This window comes from Nannospalax galili, unplaced genomic scaffold (assembly GCF_000622305.1).
Source record: "Nannospalax galili isolate Female #2095 unplaced genomic scaffold, S.galili_v1.0 scaffold749, whole genome shotgun sequence".
Classification (NCBI taxonomy): domain Eukaryota; kingdom Metazoa; phylum Chordata; class Mammalia; order Rodentia; family Spalacidae; genus Nannospalax; species Nannospalax galili.
This window is the reverse complement of record NW_008359885.1, coordinates 801,954-816,953: the sequence shown is the minus strand read 5'-3', so window position 1 is coordinate 816,953 and position 15,000 is coordinate 801,954. Positions and strand designations below refer to the sequence as shown.

Here is a 15,000-nt window from a genome sequence, read left to right as displayed (position 1 = left end):
TGAGGAACCTATATAAATGTTAATAGAGATCCCCAAAGTTATTTCTAGTTCTCCGCAGGGCAATTTCAAATAAGATATCACTTTGCTTATAGTCCAGAGGCTCCTATCAAATTCCTATTAGACCACAATTTGACAAAATAAATTCTGTTAGGCGTGATTACAGTTTGGGAGAACTGAAATACCATGGTCACCTGAAGAAGCAGTGTGACCACTCCTACAGGAACTTAAAGTGTGGGGAAAAAAATCAAGCGGGCAATATTAGTGTTAGGACTGGGCAACCAGGTCTCCAGCCTCGGCCTTACTCTGGCTTTCCTCTCGTCAAACCCATCTCCAGAGGTTTAGAGATCATCAAGCAAAGATTTTTTTCCACCCTGAGGTCAACCCCTCTCCTCCAGACCATCAGCAAATAGTCTTGGAAATGACATGAAGCCTGGTTTGATCACCCCTGGGTTTTTATTCCCAAAAAAAGTCATTCCCATATGCACACCCCTAAACCTGAGAGATAGCCACAGAGTGGACCCCAGTGCCTGGGAGCCTCATGCACTCTCATGTGTTTCCTGGCAGGAAGGAAAGATTCTTTGGTGGAAAAGAAAACAAGTTATGACACAAGCCTGAGACCTTCTATTTGAACTCTAAGCTTTGGAAATGGCAGGAACAGGTTTACAAACACAAAGAGAGTAAGTTTCTTGGACCACTTCAAATTTGCAGGCTAATTAATTTAATTTTATTAGTGTGCCATAATATGTTAGCCCTCTGGTGGTTGGGCTTATAAAAACCCACCTCTCAGACAAGTGATACACAGACAAAGGGCTGTTCATTTGCAGTAAGAATCAAAGCTGCCAGACAGACTGGGCTATTCAAGGCAGCACAAATATTTGCTCACGTAAGAAACTCAATATAGAAAGCCTAAGTAAAATCAGAAGTTTTCTCAGAAAACACAGGTTTAGAACTAGGAATGTTAAGAGCAAGGTCCATGCATCAGGTTGGTCCATGCCGAGTTAGCTACCTCCAGGATTAGAGATACTCCTACTAAGAGGACCCAAGGCATAGGACACCGGCTCATTTAGCATCTTCTCTTGAGAATAGGGGTCAGCTTTACTCATGGGCAGTGTTTTGATCTTTAGACCTTCTGTAGATCATCTTCCTTTGTTTTATGAATCAAAGAGTCCATCTTCAAATATATTAACTCCACCAATTAATCAAACATTTCCTTTTTCCTTTTACATTAGATTTAAAAGCTTGTCTAGGCTTTGTTTTTCCTTCTTTAAATTATGCCTCTTGGGGTGAAAATTTTGGAAAGAAAATCTCAATTCATGCTTGGTTAGATCAAATACCAGTGAAAAGCCTAGATATATATATATATATATATATAGAGAGAGAGAGAGAGAGAGAGAGAGAGAGAGAGAGAGAGAGAGAGTACAGGAGTCCCCAGGGACCTTGAGAGGCTCAAGACTTCGTAAATATTTTGAGCGTTGTTTCTGTCCCTGGAAGGAGTATTTCCGGAATAGATAAGGTAAAATAGCAATTTTCAGTTTTTATTGTAGATACTCACCAGTATCTTTTACTCTAATCCTTAGCTTAAGATCTGGACTAACTGGTCATTGGAAATAATGTCTTCTTTTTCTGTATTCAGGATTTGAAGTCAGAAACACCGCAGGAATCAAGCTTCCCAGAATTCTTTTCCTGCCAGTATGTCCACCCTTTACCACCTCTTCCATTTCTCTAGTCACCCACCAGCAAGCAGAAGAGCCATTCTGGGGAGGTTCTCATCCTCAGAGAGAGGAATTAAAGACAAAATCTGGCAAGTTGACATTTCGAAAGGATATTTCTTTGTGTGTTTCTATCTCAAAGTTTAAGGTGTATTCTGATATGTGTATCCAAGGTCTTAAACAAACCAGAGAGGGATCAATAAAAATCCAGAGGAAATCAGTGGGTATGTATGTGCACATGCTCTGATTCTTTGTGTTATTCCTCCTTCTCCTTCAGAGACAGAAAGAGAAAGGCAGACAGATAGATCAGACAGACACCAAGATGGGGACAAAGATGAGAGAGACAGAAGTCTTGCATGTGCTTGATCCCTCTTGCTTCCTGTTGCCAAGGTCCATGGAGGAAGGTGGAGGGCAGCGCACTCTGCTGTCTGGCTTTCCTCAACCAGTGGCAAAGGGGGAGGACACAGTCAAGAGGGGCCTGATGGCAAAACATGGAGGGGATGATTCCAAGTTCTGTACATTACTGACTGGAATCAATTTTTAGGCTGCACAAACGTTCATGGCTTATTTATAAAGAGAACAAAACTCTGCAGCTGTGATTGTAAAACTACTCTCCAACTTGGCATCCACGCTGTGGTGGACATGCAGCATCTAAGATCTCACAAAACTCTTTCCAGACAATCCCATCACAGGCTTCCCTCTTGTCTTTATTAATGTTGCTCTCTCTTCCTTCTTAAAAATTTTTTATTACATATATTTATGTGTGTGTGTGCATGTGTGTGCATGTGTGTGCATGTGTGTGCATGTGGATGTAAGAATACCACAGTGCACGTGTGAAGGCCAAGGATAACTTTTGGGAATTGGTTCTCTCCCTCTACCACGTGGGTTCTGGAGATGGAACTCACCGTGAGGCTTGACAGCACATCCCTTTACCAGCTGAGCCATCTCACCAACCCTGCCACCACTAACTCCTACTTAGGAATCTGGGCTCTGGTGGGGCCTTGCAGTTTGCAGCTCAGTGAGGTTGGACAGGCACCAGCAGAAAACAATCTATGTGAATATGCTTCCAGGAGAGATGTGGAGAGTGGTGATGTGTTGGGCAAATTCTGGTCGTCAGCCTAACAAAGTACAACTGATGACAATGTCCTGACAGCTGCAGAAAGCAGAGAGCAAGAACAATAAACGTTTACGGAAAGTATGATCATATGACTGCTTAACCATGACTGATAACTGCAAAAAGCAAAATGAATTGCTGCAGAACTTTGATACAAATATATTGGAGGATGGGGTGGGAGGTAAGCACACTAATAACTGCCTCTAAACTTGATAGACAATAGCAGAATTTGTATATTATTAAAAATGGACCCAGTACAATCCCAATAATTAACCGAAGTAGAAGAAAATGATTTCCTGTGTTGAATGGAAAGCTGTGTATGAGAGAACTATAGTTTCAGCATGAGCTTAGAGGTCTTGAAGCCATGTGTATGTATTGCTCTGATAAACAGTTTTCTAAATTGAGCTTTGTCCAAGTGTTCAAGTGTATCCAAATTGGTTCCTTGGAAACTAACTTCACGTTCAATAACCACAGCATCTTCCTCCTCACATACCCTACCATTTGGAGCCCTTTATCCCCTGTCATCCAAAAGCACTGTATGTAGGGCAGTGAATTCCCCTGGGGTAGGATGACTGTGAAGTACTATTTTCAACATTTCTGGATTTTCTGCACACACAAGCTTCACACACAGGAAGCATCACTGTCAGTATTACTGAAGGAGGAGCTTGTGTAATAACACTGAGGGGCTTTTCAATGGCAGAGAAATATTTTCAATAAAAGGTTTAGTTTTTAAGGCAACATGACCCTCTGGTTGCCACCAGTGCCCATAAATTTGTGTTCTAAATGAAGATGGAAATACAAAGCTGTGGAATGCTAAGCTACTCAGTTTCTAAAGATGGGCACTATCCCCTTGGGAGTTATGAGTATTCACAGTCTCTCTCAGATTCATTTGCACTTCTTTGCTGTTTATTTGCACTGTACCTGGTTTCCCATAAGTAATAGAAGGTTTCTATTACCCTCTGTGCTTATCCCTTAGTTGCACACCAGCTGCCTCACCTGAAATTCAATGTCCAGGGGAGAGGCTGCTCTGAACAGAAGCACAGAAGCGCAGAGCCAGAGAATTCTTTGAAGACAAAGGCTTTAAATCTAGTTGAAACAGAACTGCCTAATGTGGCAGGAGGGTCAGTTGCGAACAACTGCCCCACCCCCAGTCTAGTGTAACCCAATTCCTTATCACGCTGGAAAAGAGAATTGCTGGTAGCACTAACTAGCCAGGCGGCTGTGCTGGCCCTAAAACCACCAGTCTCTGGGTGAGGCTGGGAACTCAGCAGGGCAGAGTATGACAAGTGCCAGAGCCCCTCTGACCACACACCCAGGTACCCATTCAGCTAGGTCTGCAGCATCACAGCTCAGTTTAAGCCTCATCTCTTGTTGTACACTCCCAGGCTTCCCCTGGGACAAATAAGGGGAAAAAGATAGTGTGGTAGCCACTTAGGTCAGTGTGCTCAGTTGGATGCTACCTGGGGGATGGCGATACTGTTGCCAAAGAACTGTGCAGTGGCATGTTCATGTACATCAGAGAACAGAAATCAAAGGGTCTGAGTTCAGTCACCTCCTGACTTGTCATCAACCAGTCAATGCCTGTTACACAGTGAAAGTGCCGTAACTATTTGTAAATGAACACTGAAACCACTTAAGCCTTTTGAGTCACTGGCTCCTTATTAAAAAGTTTAGACTGTGATGAGCAGTAGATGTGATTGCTATTTTTAAAATATTTTTATTGCTACTTTTTTATATTTTAATAAAACCTGTTAGGAAGATGTAAAATATGACTATGATGCTCCTTTGATTATAGTCACTACTATGAAGAGAAGTTGCTAAACTTCAATATTAACTCTGGACACTAAAGATGGCTGATTATTTTGAGTGCTTCATAGACATTGGGACCTGCTGTGAATTAGATTTTTAGTGGGCATAAAAACCATATTATCTCTTTTTCATAAGAAAAACAAAGCATAGGGAAGTTAAATAACCGAGTCAATGTCACATATTTTTGTAAGAGACCATAATCAAGATTTGGAAGTCCCGAAGCCCAGCGCTCACCCACAAGCTTTGATGCACTCACACTGTTGATGCCGCTGTCCCTGTTTTCACTCTACCATCATCTGTGTTCTTGCCTGTATTGCTTGGTGTCCTATGCATTCATAAATAGTTGAGCCCCCAAACATTAATTAAGCGTCAGTATATATAGTTAAAATAGGAAACAAAAGGGTTTTATACCTACCTCTGGATGTATAAAGTGTAGGGACATAGCAAATGTGTGGCCAGCAAACACCATAAAGCACTCAGAAAATACAAGCTGGGATGTGTAGCATTTCTTGAGACATGTCATAGGCTAAGAATAGATATATGCCAACAAAGACACAGCCGTGTGGGAGAAAAAGCGCAGTGGACTCAGACGGCTGAGTATACGTCTTGGCAGCTATTCAGCCCTGGGCAAGTTGTTCACGTGGCCCAACTTGTGTCTGCTTCCTGAAATGGGGATGAGCAGGTAGGTACCTTATGGGTGTTCTGTGAGGCCTGAACAGGATGACAGAGCAAACGCATGGCAAACTCTAAAATCTTGTTCCTCAAAGTGAGTACACAGGTCAACAGCATTCATGGCATCCAGGAGTCTGTTAGGCAATGCTCAGGCCCCACCTCAGAGGGACTAAAATCTCATCTGCATTTCACCATGGTTGGTAAGCTTTGAGGAGGCTGCACTACAAACACTAAGTGAATATAGCCTGTCATAGTTGGGGGCTCTACTTTGTTTACATAGACTGCCAAGGAACGGTAACATGACCCTGGGTCCTTATGAGCTGACTAGGAGTAACCAGATGCCAACCATTGGAGCAGCTATGTCCTTTTGTTCAGGAAAGGACTTGCTGGGAGAGTCATTGCTTTATAAAACTGTCCCCCATTTTGGAGGGAAGAGAACCAATAAAATGCAAACCCACATATGCAAAACTGTCTCAGCCCTGGAAAAGATTGTTAAACTTGGGACTGGATGGGAGCAACAGTCAAAGTGGATTTGAAGTGGGTTTCAATCTCCCTTGCTCAGACTGCCTGCACAATCACTAAAGGAAGTAACAGAATGGCAGTGTTCCTTATCATAAATCTGTCTTATCAAATCCTTGTTGGGTATGAAAGATGTATAATAGATGCATCACAAATACCAAGCAGCCTGTGCTGAACACAGTATCAGCTTCCTGTGGTGAAGGTTTTAACACAATGATGAACCTGTCAGGATTCCAGGGACTAGATCAATGGAATGTAAGGACTACTTGACTTCAGCTCCCTTAACTTCTTCTTCTGCACATACACACACAGACACACACACACACACAGACACACACACACACACACACCATTGTTCCTTTTCAGTATGGTTTTATTATCTCCATTTTCCATGACACTGGTAAAAAAAAATTAACCATAAGAACACATATATTTTAATAACCTGTCAATGTGTCACAATAGAAGTGGAATAATTCCATTTGTCGATCATTATTTACAAAAAATTATTTGTAGTTAAATAGATGTTCTAAATTTGGTTTATGAAGCAATCCATTCCAGAATGTCTATGACTAAGACATGACTAAAAAACTGAAATGCATTAATGAAGTATTAGAGTGCAGACTTAAATCATTGTGCATTGTTCTGAAACTCCAAATGTCAGGGATCTGTGCTGTGCAGAAGTGAGTCAAGGGAGAGAAAAATCTTCTGAGTTTATAGGCTCCTCCAGAATAGGGGTATTTAAGATTTTAGATTTTTTAAGAAAAGTCATGGGCTTAAGGTCTGACGCTGGTTATCTACTTTCTCAGCCTCAGACAAGATAGTTACTTTTGTCATTGCTGTGACAAAATACTTGATTTAAAAAATGATGTAAGAAAGGTTTTAATCTGGTTCACTGTGGGAGGCTACAGTTCTTCATGGCAGGGAAGTCATAGTGGCAGGACCTCGAGGTGACTGGTCACACGGCACACACCATGGAGAAGCAGAAAGATGAAGGGCGAGTGCTCAGCTCACTTGCTCCTTTTTATTCATCTAGGACCCCAGCCCAGGGAGCAATGTCACCCATTTTGGGGGTACATCTTCCCACCTCAATTAACCTAATCTAGATAATCTCTCACAGGTGTGTGCAGAGGCTTGTCTCCTAGGTAATGCTAGATTAAATTGATAATCAGTATTAACCATCACCCTTACCCTGTCTTATGTGAAATGGAAATAATACTAATTTCTGCCTCTCAAAATATGAGATTAAGAGGCTGTACTGAAGATGCTTGTGATTTCTTTCCCTTACACTGTCTTCTTAGAATCTATCTACAACCAACCCCCAGCTTGTAAGGGGCAGCCCTATAGCCCACATGACCCTTTTAGCTGGTCACAGCTGACTAAAGTCCAGATGGATAGCTAGGCCCCCAGTCAGATTTTCTTTCATGGAATTTGAAATTTAAGAGATATTTAGGATCAGGGAACCAGGCTGGAGATGAGTGGAACCTTGAGGTACAGGCTACATTTTTGGATAGCCATAATGGATGCAGACATATGAATGAACAGAAAGCTGTTCTGAATAAAGAATGAACTACCAGGAAGAGAAAAGAGGGCAAGATGCCAAGTAGCCCCCAAAGAGAAAGAGATGGAGTTAGCCTCTCACAGCTATTTCGTCCCCATGGAGATTAGCTCTGCTTTCTGCATTAGATGTGTAATTCTTCCACATTTTCACAAGATAAACCTAACACTTTACTTTTTGTTCCTTAGAGATTAACAGGGAAAACCTATAAGATGGAAAATACAATACAAACACACAATTAATTTTGTCTGATTTTCACTTAAAACTTAGCAGTGATGAGGAGGAATGAGTAAACAGTCTAACCTTCCAGGCAAGAGCAACTCCACGATCCTTCCAAACCCCCGAGAGTGGCAAACACGCTCACAAATAAGGTGTCAGGACCTGGACTCAGCCGTTGCACATCCTGTGTGGAAAATGCTCTGTCTTGATATCAAGTCTTGTATTCCGCCAAATTCTTTGGGCTATGTGCCAAAATCCAAATTCAATCTAGCTAAAAAACAAAATGGAAACATATTAGTCCATCTCACAGCTCAGTTCCAGGGGCCTATCTGGCCTAGACATCTGTCTTTCTCCTAGCTCTTTGTCTTTCTGCTGTTCCATTATCGGGCAGGTAGTCCACACCATGCTAAGATGATCCCCAGCAGCTCCAGCTTAATAATTCCTACAGAGTACTGTGTCTTTGTTTACAGTACAGGGATGGTTCTCAGTGGTCTAATGGGTCTTATGCATGCCCCTGAGCTAATCACTGTTGCCAAGGAAATGCAATCTGTGCTTTGCCTGGGTAGGTGACAGGTTCTCTTGTAGTAAGCGAACAAGATTGACTTCAGTAGTTCACAGAGATGGAGAGTCATGAGAATTCTCAAGAAGCAAAACCAAGGTGTTGGTGCCAAAGAAAGAGGAAGCCATGCCCAGGGCTTTTACAGATTCTCTGTGCCCTTCCCGCTATAAGCACTTAAGACTTAAAAATGAGAGGTCAACTTTCTTTGGACAGGAAAGCCCTTATTTTAAAATAGGCAGAGTGACCAAAAGACTCACTCATGGGCCTTTGCCTTGATTCACCTTTGATGAAGCCTTTACCACAGAGAGAGGCCAATACCTGTGCATGAGTCAGTCGGGGCTCCACTCCCCACCCAGCATCTCCCTGACGGCTCCCTGAGTCATCCTGAACTCCACCCAGCATGTTTTTGCTTCTCCCACAGTTTCCTAGGATCTCCCAGAACAGATAGCCAGCTCTTGGAGCTAAGGACAAAAGTAGTATCTGAGAAACAAGGGTGCCTCTCTTGGAACAAAGCTTGTAGAAGAGCGAGCCAAGGTGGTTAGGCTCAGAATTAACTCATTTTGTAGTACCTGGTGCACTTAAAATTAGACATTTGTTTGTTTATTTGACCAGTGGTGTGGGCCAAACCCTAAGCTTTACACATGCTAGGCACAGGTACTGTGCTTTACCCCTACCCTAATTTAAAATCAGATTATTATAGAAAGTACGTTCATATGTAACTCCCCCTTTTTATCACTCCTGTTTTTTAAATTTTTTATTATTTTTATTTTATGTGTATGAATGTATTGCTTACCCATATGTAAGTGTACCTATGTCATGCAATGCCTATAGAAGTCAGAAGACAGCATCAGATTCCCTGGAACTGGAGTTACAGATGGTTGTTAGCCGCCATGTGGATGCTGGGAACCGAACCCAGGTCTTCTACAAGAGTAACTAGTGCTCTTAACTGCTGAGCTATCTCTCCAGCTCCAATAAAATATTTTTTAAAAGCAGAGGGGTGGGGATTCCAGTTCCAGGGAATTCAACACCCTCTTCTGAACTTCATGGGCATTGTGTGACTTGGGCGTGCTTACATACATGCAGGTGATATGCTCATACACATAAAATGAAAACAATAAATATTTAAAATGTTTTGTATTGATTCAAATTTTCATTCAACATATTTTGAACGTATTCAGACCCCCTTGCCCCTTTCCACTCTCACTAATCTTGTTGAGTCTAATCTGTGTTTCCCGAGTGCTCTTGGGTATCAGTCTATCCCTCAGAGTCTGGTCAACCCGATTAAAACAGAAGCCAACAGTTTTATCATCTTCTTGTACCTAGACAGCTCAGGTGTTTCTTCCGGCTTGAAGCCTCCCCTTTCCTGCCCTACATTCTCTTTCCCCTTCCCTGAGAGGCAGCATTTATCCCTTTCCTCTGCTCTCACGCACAAGGCCAGCCCCATAGTTACAGGCTTTGCATACTATATGTGCCTGTCTGGCTATTCCACAGTACCTCAGAAGTCAGCAATGCCCTCAAGCTTTGCTTGCTCCCTAGCACCTCATGCAGAGTCTACACATAGAAACGCATGTGCAAGTGTTTGTGGAGTGGGTGAGTGAGTCTTGTAGAGTTTGGGAACTAAATACGCAAAGTAACATCTACATTTTCATTTGAATATTATTTATTTATTTTTGCTTTTACCTCTCAGACATACTAAAAAGAGCCCTTTTCCTTTTAGCCTTATCTTGAGTAGCTTCTCTGATGTAGATACTTCCAGAAACTGCTCCTGAAAGACAAGAACATCCACACCCAACAGGAACTGTTTGTCGGTAACTGTGGAAGATGGTGGACCTGAGATCCAACAGTTCACAACAGTGGAAATAGTACAGCAGCTTAATTACTGACATAATGCATTCAGTGTTTGAATACAATGGGAAACAGTCATTACATGCTTTACGATCAATCTGCAATTAATTTAAATGCTTATGCAGTTGTGCTGTACAGAATTAAATGCGGCAGCATAAACATAAATGATGAATAACAAGCTGTAGCTAACTACCAGGGCTCCTGAATCTTCTGATGGACAATAGGCCATTTGGTTTCCTATAGTTTCTACTGGAAATTTTTTTAGAGATTTTTTTTTCAGTATTCTTGAGGGAAAGAACATTAATCTCTTACTTCAAGTGGGAAGTAGTAACAACATGATAATATTTTTATTCCAAGTAGTAACAACAAGAAACCTAACAACAAGAAACCAATCACAGTGGAAGAAAGGAACTCAAATGTGTTTTAATGTCTTCTTACCTTACCTCTAGTAAATAAGAGAATAGCATTTATGTGTTTTTTAATAAATGCTCACTGATCATCTATAATGAAACATGTTTTCTAGGTGAATACATAAGTAACTTTCCCTAAGAACAATGGACTGAAACTCATTAAAAGAAGGGAGAATTTCTGAAGCCTTATTTATTCCTTCAGAATAACGTCTTCCCAGAGACCAAACTTAATGATTCCTGTACTCTTCTACCATGAGGTTCCACATAAATATCTATCTCATTTAGCATTCACAAAAGTCCTTAGTGGTGGATAAGACTATTATCAATCTGATTTTGCAGAGGGAACATGGAAGGCAGAGGTGTTAAGTGACTTATCCAGGATAACACCAATGGCAAGTTATTGAGCCAGGATCAGCACCAAGCTTCCTGGCTCTGAGTTTAGTTCTCTTTCCAATTATTTTGTGTTTAAACAGAAAGTCAGACTTGTGTATCTAAAAAATGGCTCAGGCTGGGCATGGTGGCACATGCCTTTAATCTTAGTACCTGGAAAGCAGAGGCAGGTAGCTCTCCATGTGATGGAGACCAGTCTGGTCTATATAGAGCATTCTAAGCCGCTGGGGCTACAAGGAGATCCTGTTTCAAAAAACTAAAATCAAAACAAAACAACAGGCTTGAGAGGCCAATTCTGGTGAAGACATGTTATCAGGAGTCTTTCTAAAACATGACCTCATTTTGTATTTATGTGGGGCCATAAAGAAATTGAAGGCTTGAGACTGTGATCTTTGGCAACCATCCCTTCCTACAATTGTATGTCATAAGAACTGACAAAAACTTTTCCATTCAGGGAATCCAGCCAGAAAAAAGATGGATTTGTATACACGACACTGTTGGTAAATTGAAAGTCTCTGAAGCAGAGTTTGTGCATGCTTTAAACAACCTCTCATCAAAAATGCAGCAGATTTTAAATCCTTGGATGCTTCTTAAGAGCTCAACTGGCTGTTTAGAAGCAGACACAAAAATCAATGACACATGCCCTTGAAGACATGAAAGCCAAAACACTTTGAGCTTTGCCAAGTGAAGTTTTTACTGGAGTATTCCTCCAAGTGATCCTGATATTTAACATTCTTAAGTGAGCTCTTAAGCTCTGGTGCAGTATAAATAGATGTAACTTAGTGGCTGGTGACAGGGCATTCAACCCTTCTCTGTCCTTCTACACCTCTCCCCCATTCTGTATCAAGACTAAATGGTCTCTAATCAGCTTACAAGTCCTGAAGAAATATCACTTACCATAGTCATTAGAGTGTTAGTGCTTTTTTTGTTGGGTCAGTATCTGAATTGGTGCTCTCTCATGAACTTCAGAGAGTTGTGAAGAAAGAAGAAAAGTCTCAAGGGGAAGGAAATAGCATAATGGAGAGGGATGACATTAGCCCGGGAAAACCTGGTTCACTTCTTATGCTTGCTGGACTTCTCTGTGCCTCAGAGAGACAGGAGACAGGAGACAGGAAGAATTCCTTCATTCTCACATCACAGAGTTGTAGTGAGATCAAATAAAGGGTCTTGAAAATGCTCTTAAACACCAACCAAATGGTTAGTCCCTTCATTTCATGACTCAGTGTACTGTTGAGAACCTGTCACTAAAGATGAGATTCCAAAACAGTATTGGAGCTGGGCATGGTGGCTCAACTCTGGAGTCCTAGCACTTTGGAGCCTGAGGCAGGAGGACCACTATGAGTCAGAGGCTAGCCTAGGTCATAGAGTAGAATGCTGACTAAAAAACAAATGGGCTAGATGGCTCCATGATTAAAAGCACTTACTGCTCTTACAGAGGACCTGGGTCAGGTTCCCACATCGACATGGCTACTTACAACCAGTTGCAGGGGATCCAATGCCTTTTTCTGGCCTCTGAGGGAACTGTGTGCATGTATGCACTTACATACATGCAGGCAAAACTCATACACATAAAATAAAAATAATAAATATTTAAAACAAACCTCCACAAAATTACATGGAAAAATAGAAGGAAAATTTAAAGAGTAACCTACATAAGTTTTCATTTTATTTTTTGTTGGAGGGTTGGAGTTCTAGGTAGTTGAATGAATGTTTAAATAAATCTGACAGGGCCTTCAGTCTTGTTTGAGTGCCATTAGAACTCATAAAAATTATTGGAATTCAGGGCTGGAGGGATGGCTCAGCGGTTAAGAACACTTGTTGGTCTTGCAAAAGACCCAAGTTCAAATCCCAGCACCCATATGGCAGCTAACAAGTGTCCGTAACTCCACTTCCACGGGATCCAATGGCCTCTTCTGTCCTCCATGGGTATTGCATGACACGGGTGCACTTATCTACATGCAGGCAATACACTCATACACATAAAATAAAAATAATAAAGTATTTTAAAATAAAAAAATTATTAGCATCCTATTTATGTTATGTGATTATTTTATAATACTCTGTGTTTGGGGGTTAAGTTGATGCACAGAATCTGACCTTAAATAATTGGCACAGTAGGGAAATAAGATGCTTTGAGTGACCTGGAATTAAAAGTGTCGCCCTTTTTCATGGCTGAACTTGTGCTGAGGCTCAGCAATGAGGCCGCTGGCAGTGTGTGGTGCTTCAGCTCAGTTCTTAAGGGCTTTTTTCTGAATGTTTTCAAAATAAACTACTTATTTTAGCACAGTGTTAAACTTGCAGAAAAACCACAAAAAATGGTAGAGAGTTCCTATAAAGCTTATGCCGACTTTCTCATGTGTGTGTGTGTGTGTGTGTGTATGTGTGTGTGTGTGTGTGTGTGTGTGTGTGTGTGTGTGTGTGCTAAAGTGTGTGTCACATGTGAAGGCAGGAAGAGGGGGGATCTCCCTCCACTGCTGTCTACTTTATTCCCTCAAGACAGGATCTCACACTGAGCTGGATGCTCACCATTTTGACAAGGCTGGCTGGCTGGCAAGCATAGTGGATCCACTCAAAAATGGAGTTTGGGTACATGCAGCCATGCCTGATGTGATGGCTAATCTTGGTTGTCAACTTGACTGGATTTGGAATTAACTGAAATGAGAGAGACTCTCTTGATCAGATTATTTTGAGTGATGTGGCATTATTTGAAAATGTGGGCATTTCTTTCTGATGGCAGCCCATATAACAGGCCATGGCAGAAGGGAGCTTTTGATTTTTGCCTGTTTGCCTTCTCTCTCACTGACAGTTTCATCTTGCTGAGGTGTTCCTCACTGATAGTAGAGGCAACTTCTTCAGATTCCAATGTAGACTGAAGACTAGCAGACCTCCAGAAACCCATCAGACCTTCAGGGACTGCTGAGACATCCCTCCTTGTGGACTGAGAAACTACCGGATTCTCAGCCTCTCCAGTGTGGTACAGCCACTTGGACTCTATCCTGTAGGCAAATGTAATAAATCCCCCACATACATATTAATTTTATCAGTTCTGTTTCTTCAGAGAACCCTGACTAATAGTCTATGTTTGGGGGTCAAGTTGATGTGGGTTCTGAGAATTTGAACTCTGGTCCTCGTGCTGCATAGGAAGCACTCTTGCCTACCGAGCCATCTCCACAGCTTTCTTCTATTATTCAAACATCTCATTACTATGGCATACTTGTCACAGTTCAATAGATAATACAGACACATCATTATTACCTAACATCCTCTCCATTCTAGAGTCTATATAGGATATTGCATTTAGTAACCACACCTCTCTAAGCTTTTCTTGGCTATTGTCCATGTTCCTCAGACTTCCTTGATTTTGATAACCTTTCACTTTTGAGAAGTTCCACTCAGGTATTTAATAGAATGCTTCTCGGGACTCATTGGATGTTTTCCTCATGATTAAACTGGGGTCATAAATTTTGAAGAGGAAGACTGTTAGAGGTGCTTTAGTTACTGGAGTTTGGGAATATTCCAGTGCAAAGTCAGATGGTTCTCTGGCATGAGGAAAAACCTCTTGGCTTGAAGCAGCATGGTCCACAGTGTACCACAAGGCTGGAAGAACACTGCAAACACAAAGGGACGCTTCCAGCAGAATCTGTTCTCCCCATACGCTTAACTAGTCCCAGTGTGCCCAAGGTCACCACAGGCCGGTTGACTGTGTTAAATCCTTTCTGAAGACTTTCAGCACGGTCTCCTGTGGGTTTTCTGTGGGAAAATACTTCAAGCTTCTCATGGAATATAATGGGAAAACCATATTCATTTTATAGAAATCGCCTTAGGGTCAATATTACCAAGCTACAGTAGAAACGTGCAACTCCCATGCTGTCCTTCCATATATGTCTGAATAAGAAGATGGATTTATGCTGTGAGGAACACTCCTTTACTAACAGAGTCAAGTCAGTGGACTCTTTCCCACGGCAACCACCTGAGTCTGCGAAGACATGAGGTGCGACAGCAGTACCCGCCTCTAGTTAAGTGGGAACAGGCTGGTGCGCCAGCTTTAGGAGAAACTGTTTTGGATTTGAATATTAAAAAATGGGATGGGTCCAGAAATGCTCCTCCCAAGAATTAGCTACCTTCTTCTATGTTCTAGAAAGGCTATATAATTTATAAAGGAAAAATACTTTCAAAATACAAAAAAAAATAGAAACATG

General features: G+C 41.6%; 1 long non-coding RNA gene across 1 annotated transcript; it reads left to right on the top strand.

Annotated features, from left to right (window-relative positions):
- The first annotated feature begins 575 nt into the window (after positions 1-575).
- On the top strand, positions 576-1,810 carry LOC115068561. Its single transcript, XR_003847907.1, has 2 exons — positions 576-677; positions 1,634-1,810. It is a non-coding gene; the product is annotated as an uncharacterized LOC115068561 (long non-coding RNA).
- The last annotated feature ends 13,190 nt before the right edge of the window (positions 1,811-15,000 follow it).